A 9357-nucleotide genomic window follows, 5' to 3' on the forward strand; every position below is an offset into this window, starting at 1 on the left:
ATTTCATTACAACAGCATTAACATATTCAATAACAATTTCCAAAGCAAAGATGTGTCTCTTTCAAAATTGGCTGTAAAATTTTAGGTTCACCGTTGAATTAAGAGTTATACAGTATCATACTCAGTATAAACCCTATAAGACATAAAATTGAATGAGGTTTTAACCTTTAAAAAAGATCTCCATCTCATTTTAAAATATATTGTTTCATACAGAAAAACTCATTTTATAAAAAATTTTTTTAAATGTAAAAAGTTTAATTTATGAATAGCTATGGTTATATCATTTTATAAATCTTCCTCAAAATGAGTTAAGCAAAATGTTCCTTCAATCTATCACAATAGATCATCTGTCCGTGTTCTCTTGTTACAAGGTTCCCTGTCATCAACACTTCATCTTAGGTGATTCTAGGTCACATAGTGATTCATAGAACTGACCACTGTGTTGTATCAAGTGCAACATACCAAGCACAGGCACTTCAGGTCTTTCCTTTCCTCCAGCTTTTCTTTCTGTTTCCCTCTAACAAGAGCTTCTCTTTTCTGCTGTAGCTGTGATATGAATGATTTTGGAAATTTTCAATTTAGAGAATGAAAATCATATGAAGATTCATCATTAGTCAATAATTCATCACTGTTTTCCATGTCACACGATTACATTTGCTCCTGCTCACTTAAATTTGTGTTAACATAGCCCTACACATTCCAAATGACTGTTACTTTACGAAGTCTAATAGCTGAAATAATCCACATAATGCAGAGGACACTGCACATAAACACGTTTTAGAACAAAGAACAGCTACATACATACAGAAGCCGTCTTCCGGAGACTTTTGCTGTTATTCGCACTCTTCATTTTGTATTCTAGCCTACAGTGCAACTGCACTAATCGCTCCAGCTTTGGAGTGATATAGTGCATTAAAGTGACTTTTATGATTGATTAAATGCTCCAACTCTGCTACTACATTTAATCAATGGGAGCAGCCTGACACAGCTCCATTGGCTGCAATGCATTTCAGATTAAACCATATACTTTGACGATTTGAGAGTAAATTGTAATTTTTGTAACTACAAAATTTTTAGTGCTTCAGAGAGTGACAATTGTTTCTAGGGATATAGAATATTCATTTTTATTGAATTAATTCAAATGTTTAACAAACTTCAGTTGTATTTAATTAATACTTGGCACAAACTATAATATTGTTAATTCCACATTTATCATAATACTCTAGGGATATATCTTACAGTAAATTTTCAATTCGGGAAATTCTAAATTTTCAAAATTTCACTGAGTTTATGTGAAGAAATACACACACACACACACAGAGAGACAGAGAGAGAGAGAGAGAGAGAGAGAGGGTTCAGCATGAATTGAATGAAACCCTATCTCTCTTTCAGAACTCACCTTTCCCTAAAACAATGGGCAACACACCCATTTTTTATTTATTATTTTTATTTTATGTGTACGAGTGTACTGTCTGCATGTATATGAGTGCTCCCATGTCGTGCAATGCCGCGGAGGTCAGAATAGGGCTTCAGATTCCACTGGAACTGGACTTAAGGACCGTTCATAGCTGCCATGTGGATGCCAGGAATCGAAACCCAGTCCTCTACAAGAGCAGTCAGTTCTCTTAACTGCTGAGCCATCTCTCCAGCCCCAACATACACAATTCTTAAACAAGGTCTACAGCCACCACTTACAACCCTCTGAAGATGCCTTTTGCTATCTGCTAAATATGGACTAAGACTCCTTCAAGTCGTCATATTTAGAAGTTTTATCCTCTGTGATGTCTTGAGTCTGGGAATTACTCTATTCCATTTAGAGATAGGCCTTTGAGAACCGATTAGAATGAGACGATTTCATTATAACTGAGCTCCAAGATGGAATCCTCATGGCTTTGTCGAAAATGAGAGCATACCTTTAGGAGTTCTGTCTCAAGCATCTGATACTAATGTGGCCCCTGAAGTTCTCCTGGAAGGAAAGCCATCACCAGACATAGTCCCTCGCTTTGAATTTCCAGAAGGTGAACCAGAACAAACTTCTCTCATCACAAGCACACTTCCTCTGGTATTTCATTAGAATAACAAGTAATATATAGAACTTTATTTCCTTCAGAGTTGGGACAATATCATTTTGCTTGTGTGTCCCTGGGATAGTTTGAATGAGAATACCCTCCACAGTCTCCAAATATTTGAATACTTGGCCCCGTTTTAGGGTGCTGTTTGTGGGCAGTTAGTAGGTGAGGTCTTGCTAGAGGAAGCATGCCTCTGGGAGCAAGCTTTGAGAGTTCATAACCTTGCTCCATTTCCAGACTCTCTCTGCTTCCCAGGAATGCTTAGAGATGCAAGCATCCAGCTTTCCATTCCGGCCACCTCTGTTGCCATGCCTCCCCTGCAATCATAGACTCTTATCCTTCAGAAACCTTAGGCTCAATAATCTCTTCTTCCTATAAATTGCTTGTGGTCACTCTTATCACAGCAAGAGGAAAGTAATAATCAGCACCCCTTGCAAGTAATACAACTCCCTCTGCATGGATGATGTTTGCTCAAAGTGAATTTGGTGGAATAAAAGTACAATGGGACCCTGAAATACTATGACTATGCAAATATTTCTATGAAAGCTACTGACCAAAGAAATGAACAGTAATGCACCCCTGTTCAAGTGCGTACTCCAAATAGTGACACTCTGCAGTTAGGGAACCAGAGAGGAGAGCTGAAACCAGTGATCTTGGAGAGTCTCCCAAAGTCTCAAACTATAAAAGAAGGATGAAGGACTGATGAACGAGATGGAGTACTGAAAATCAAGACAAAAGTGTGACAAAGTGCCATGTAGGGTCTCATAAAGTCCTGGAACAGAGACAATGTGGCCTTTAGTGGGAAAACTAATGAAATTCAAATAAGCTGTATCTCAATAGTTAAATTGTTTGCACAGTACCAAATTACTTCCCTGGTTTTGATTATTATGTTGTGTTTACAAGTTTTAGAACATTGGAGGAAGATATTGAGGGGTCTATAGAAATTTTTCTTCTGGTCAATTTTTCTGCTGGTCTAGAATTAATTCAAGGTTAAAGTCAAAAATAAAATATAAATTTAGATAGTGAGAGAAATCATTTGGCATCAGCTCTTGGGGGATTAGCTTAGCAATAATGTTGCTTTTACATGCACACACCAAAAGCACAACTCAAAAAGTCTAAAAGCTCAGGAACTTTTTTGAATCCCTGGAGGTTTTGAGGCCAGCAGCCTTTTAGGCTGGTGCAAGAGGGCTCCCGGCCCCCTTCTGTGATCTATTCTGGTGTCTAAATGGACTTGCCTCAGGCTGAATTCTCCTGCTGGCTTCTGATGGATGCCAGCAATGAGAGGGGCTAAGATTGCTCTCCTTTTTGTGGAAAAAGGGAAACTTGATCATGTTACTTTCCTATAACAGCAAGCATCCCTACAAAGGTCACCCACCAGTCCTGAGTGTTACAGAACAGAAGGAGGTTGTGTATCCATTCCCAGACCACAGATCATCTAGAAGTCACTATTGTTAGCATAAGTGCATCTTTTAAAGTGGGAATGAGCTTGGCTTCTCTTAGATAACACAGATGCCTAAGGAGTAAAGATTGGACAAAATCTCATTTCTGTCAAGAAGGAGGTTATTGATATTTGGGAGACAACCAAAAGTGGTTTCTACACTTAGAGGTCAGATGTCCCTGTTGAATACATAAAACACAGTAATGGTTTCCAGAATCAAAAGTGCATCAGTAGAGATAGTTTAGTGGCCAGTTAGTTTCCCCACTAAAGTCCATTTACTGACAACTGAAACAAGAAATTGATGTAGGTTCAGATGTTTCCAGCTAAAGAAAATCAACAACTTGGGATTAATTAATTAATTAATTAATCAATGTCTGTGGATTATGGGCCACTTGAGAATCCCAGATTTGGAGTTTTCTTGTGATTTCACACTTACCTGGAACACAAAACTCCTCCACATGTAGTAACCAGCATTCTCTAAAATACCTTACATCTGCATTCCTATATTCCCCCTTAAACCTCATTGTATACATATATTTTATGTAACCTGCTTCAAGAAAAATGTGCTAGAAATTTCTGGAAAAATATGTTATAAATTGCCTCTTTTGGAATAAAAAAAATAGAAATATCACACACACACACACACACATACACACACACACACACACACACACACACACACACCTTATATGTGCATGCACTGCCTCCAGTACTACTGCTTCTGATGTCGTTATTTTGCTGTTTTCATTCTGTCTTCTGCAACATCTGACACAAGGATATTCCTTTTCCTGAGAGCACCCATTCACATTCCAGAAGATCATCCCAAATGTCCATTCTGCACCCTGAATGAAGCTGGTATTAGATGTCCGTGAAACTAGTTCTCTCTAGACCTCCATTACTCTTTCTTGTGAGACATAGAGGTCACACCCACTTCCATGTTTGATCTCAGTGACAGAAGCACAGTTGGACCACAGTTTGTAGGCAATCTAGACCCTGTATTAATGAATGCAGCCTCACATTATGTGCTAATGTGTTAATATTATTTCATACTACGTTTCTTGGCGAGTGAGGGGAATGAGTTACCAGATAACAAACTGCCTGAATGTGCTGAATAATGACACAAATGTCACTTCCATTCTTCTCCGTCAAACTGCTGCTTAGTGGCCTCCTGAGTATAATAACAATAAAACAAGGTTAAGAAGAAAGTTGTGGGGGACTTAGCAGATGTTTGGCCTATTTGAGCCAGGGGACATGTTCTCCTACTAAGGCCCCAAACAGCCTTCAAACTGCAATAAAATAAACCTTGTTATTGCAGCTAAAAGACCCAGCCTGAGTTACTGCCCTGTGAGCATTAGGAATTAGAATATTCATCAATCTAGTCAGTGGCTTTGAAAGCAGGTCTAACTCAATTTTTGAGAAGAGAGATGTGACAGAAAGACTAGAAAGTCATTTAGACACCAAATCTCTCTCTCTCTTACTCAAAGCAATTAGATGTCCTTCACAAAGAACATGGCTTCTGGGTAGAGCTACTGACACAGGAATAAAATTCAAATCTCACAGAGCTGAGCAATGTATTCAGTGTAGACAAAGAACACCTCTGTGCCCCAGACAGAGCTGCAAGTACGGTCTGTCTGCAGGCTGATATATGTGGGGGCCCAAATTAGTGCCAGCTCTCCTGGAATTGAGTAACAAAACCCTTCTCGTCCTGAATGTCTGGATTCAAACTGTAAACAATAGAGTCATTTGAGGGGATGGAGAGTTGGCTCAGTGGTTAAGAGCCCTGGGCTCTTGCAGAGGATCCAGGTTCAATTCTCAGCACCCACATGATGGCTAACAGTTGTAACTCTGAGAGCACTTCACGATACAGGTCCACCTACCTACATGCAGGTAATATACTCATCCACATAAAAAATAAAATAATAATGAATAATATATTAGACAATAGAGTCATTTGATATTACACTCTCCCAGACAGAGTTTACACAGAAGTCCATATTAAGATCTTACCACCCTAAGAAGGCCATAAGAAACTCTGGGTGATCATAAACTCAATTCCTACCTAGAATGTGGCAGAAATGACATCTGTCATAACACAACTCCTCACAGTGGGATCAGCTGAGCCTCTCCAGGCTTCTGAGCCTTAAGTTTTTCACTAGAAAATATTGTTGGAGATTCTTTTTGTCTTTCTCTCTTCTATAGCCAAGCTGGAGGGAGAGAACCACAGTTAAGAGGTTTTGCCCTTCCCTTGCCATTTCTTGTTTTGCTGAGTTCATCTTTCTTTTTGACAAAAGAGACAGGGTAACTCAAAGACATACACACTGTGCTTTTCCCTGCTTCATAAGATGATGCATTTTATCTTAATAAGGTAATACAATTACGGACCCAGAGAGATGACTCAGTGGTTAAGAGTACTGGATGCTCCTGCAGAGGACCCGGGTTTGATTCCCAGCACCCACACGACAGCTAACAACTATCTATAGCTCCAGTTCCAGGGGATCCAATACCCTCTTCGGACCTCCATGTGCATTGCATGACACAAGTGCACTTATACACATGCAGGCAATACACTCATACACATACAATAATATTTTTTAAAGAGTAATATAATTACTAAGAGCTTTTGGGGGGATGTGAAGAATATAGAGAAAAATCATCATCACCATCATCATCATCATATCGTAGTTGTCTTTTTAGCCTAGTGGTGTTAGTTCATTGATTCTTTGGAAATGGTCTTTCTACTTTTCCCCTCTAATCTGAACTGTTACATAATCTTAAGTGCTCTCTGAGAATTTCCTCAGTGTTCTGCAGTAATTCTCCTCTCCCTCCTGAGTCTGAACTACTCATTTCATTCATAATATATATATTTTTAAACTTTCCAGTGCTTATTTTATACAAACTTTCTATGCAATGAAATGAAACTTTTGCACAGATTGGAGTCACATCTTATACCTCTGTGTAACCATAACACCAAGTACTATGTCTCTATATGAAAGTTTGAGACCTACCTTTTAAATTGTAGTTTTTGATGATAATGACCATGGAATATCAAATGGCTCTTTAATTGACTGTCTTTCCCTTGCATATTGAATATACATTACATTCCCCTTGTTTGACTATTAGCCTTGACTATGTATCCTGAAGGAATTTTAAATCCTATAAATAATACCAATGTCTGCTGATAGAAAATTACACTCATGCTTACAGCTCCTCAGATGGAGAAAGATGTTGACAAATTGCTGCAAATTCAGGGAGAGTTCTGGATTGATTAAGGAGATGGAGAATTTGATTTATGAGCAAACATTAAGAGAACTAAATATGTAAGGCTAGGCTCCATGGCCATTCTGGGAGAGCCTGAAGGATCTGACAACTGTGTATTAGTAGCCAGAATATGAAAACAGCATTGTAAGAACTGCTTAATTGAGAAAAAAGGCCATCAGTGACAATCAACAGGAATTTTAATTACTGGGGAATAAATGTCCTGAAGTATGAAACCAGTGCTCCTCAAGCTTTAATGGTTCACTCAAATCACCTAGGGGTCTTGTTAAAATGTAGATCCTGCTTCAGACAGAGTGGGCCTGAGAGTCTGCATTTATAGCAAGCCCCTAGAGGATGAGCTGCTACTATTGCGGAGAACAGATGTACTCACTCAATCCTCTTCTTGAGAAATAGACAATGTTGCTTAACAACAGAGTAAATAGGCATCAGAAAAGGGACATGTAGTTTAAAAGGATACTGGTGTAGATTAGAAAGGACTCTGGAATTTTATAGAGGCACAAGAGATCAGAAGTGCCCTGTTGTCATGCATCCAGGTCCTGTGCACTGTGAGGATCAGCAGGGCCTTTCTGGAGGGGCTGCTTCTTTATGTGTACCTTGCCTCTGTGCCAGAGGCGTCAGCACAGGAAGGCAGCATGTGGCCTCAGGGTCCACGAGAGGCGCCCAGAATTGCACCACCTTTGAGTGATGCTGGGTTCTGCAGCTGCTGTCCATCCTTTTCATAGTGGAGACCGCGGCCATTACTGCACCTTAGGAAGGACTGCTTTCATATGCTTTCCCCAAGAATTTTAGCCAAGAGCAGAAACACATCATCGGGGTACTACGTACTGAGGATGTAGACAAGGATGAGGGCTATCAGGACATCCTGCCCATTTCTGAGCTAAGAATGAAACCAAAAGGACAGATTTTCTGCTGTAGCCAGTCTGGTTCCAAGGATGCTGAAATCCAGATTTCCAGGTTTTCAAACCAGCATTCTTTGCAGTGCACCAACTTTCCTCTCTGCAGGAAATCTGCACTGCTGAATCTTCCTCTGCTTCATGCTGTAAGTGTAACCCAAGGGCACTTTTGGAGCAAATCACTGATGACCAGTTTTTCCTCATCCAAATTATATACTTAAAGGTAATATCTCCCTCATCAGATAGAACTCCTGAGCAGATGAATTTCCATTTCTTTGATATCTGGAGCAATTAGAGCTAAAAGTGGGAAGGTGAGCCCAGCTGCTGCCTATTCAACAACTCCAGGAGACCTTGATCACACTGATCACGCTCCAGCTCAAGTGCTGACACCTGATCAGTCAGAGGCTGGAGCAGATCTGGGCCCTGCCCCGCCCTCCCTTAAGGATCTTCCTCCCTCCCCAGTTCTCTTTGTCAATCTACTGGCCTGCCTGCCTCTGCCGACTTCCCTGCCAACCCCCACCTCCCACAGTTTGCCTTTTCTACTGCCCCCAGCTTCCTGCTATCCTCAGATGACACCCCACATTGACCACTCTCACGTGAAGCCCCACATTTGACAGGTCCGGTTGTTATTAAAGCATCACTCCTCTCACAGCTCTTCTGTCCACATCACTAGGTTAACAGAAAGAAAAAGGAACCAAAATGGAGTGGTTTTACTTAAGTAGCGCAGTGCAAATCCTGGTATCATTATAGACTCAGTGTGAATCCTTTATTTCCTGTCTTTCTCTTTAACACAATACTCAGAATTTGTGGCCATTCGGATGTTGCAGGGCTCTGTAAGATCTAGTCCTCAGAGACCAATTCAATCATGCTCAATAGGTTCTTACAAACAAATGTGGACACTACAACAATGCACAGCAGGAATTTTTTTTAATGTGCTAGTCCGATTTGGACTCTCAGCTCCCCATGAGGTAACACTGGTCCCCTTTTCCATCCCACTTCCTGTACGTGCTGATTAACTTAGTTTTTAATAAAAACGTTTTCTTCTATTTCTACTACCAAAATTGAAAATATCAAAGTATTCCCATCTCTTTTTGTTGGAATGAGCCTTTGGATTGGGAATGCAATGCCTATCCATCCCTCTAGGACTGGCTCCTTTCCTATATAGCTTTGTGTACACAATGCCAGTTCAGCTCTTCTGCTTACCTCAAACTGGTTGTATGAAAAGCAGGTTATACCATCATCAAGCAGACTGCGTATGTGTGTGTGGGGGGGTGTCTGTCTGAGTGTGTCTGTATCTGTGTGTGTAGTTTACCTCTGTGTCTTTATGTATATATCTATACATGGAGAAGAAACAGTCATATATGCAATGGTATCATATATATTAGCTGACATATCCCATATCAGAACTTTATCATCTAAAGAGTAGTAACATTGTATAGTATTGTAGATAGAGTATTGTTCCAAGAAACAGACTGGAGCAAACTGGGAAAGATGTATGAAAGACAGACAGGACCAGATATGAAGATAGCAGCAAAATATATACCAGATTTAAAGATGAAACTGAGGTCAAAGACCATGTGAAATCCAAAGTCAAAATTTACCTCAAGAGAAATAATCTACACATCAAAATGATCAAAATTGAAATGGCTGTCTGCACCAAGGGTTGCAAATTATGCTCATA

Source organism: Nannospalax galili, unplaced genomic scaffold (genome assembly GCF_000622305.1).
Source record: "Nannospalax galili isolate Female #2095 unplaced genomic scaffold, S.galili_v1.0 scaffold520, whole genome shotgun sequence".
Lineage (NCBI taxonomy): Eukaryota > Metazoa > Chordata > Mammalia > Rodentia > Spalacidae > Nannospalax > Nannospalax galili.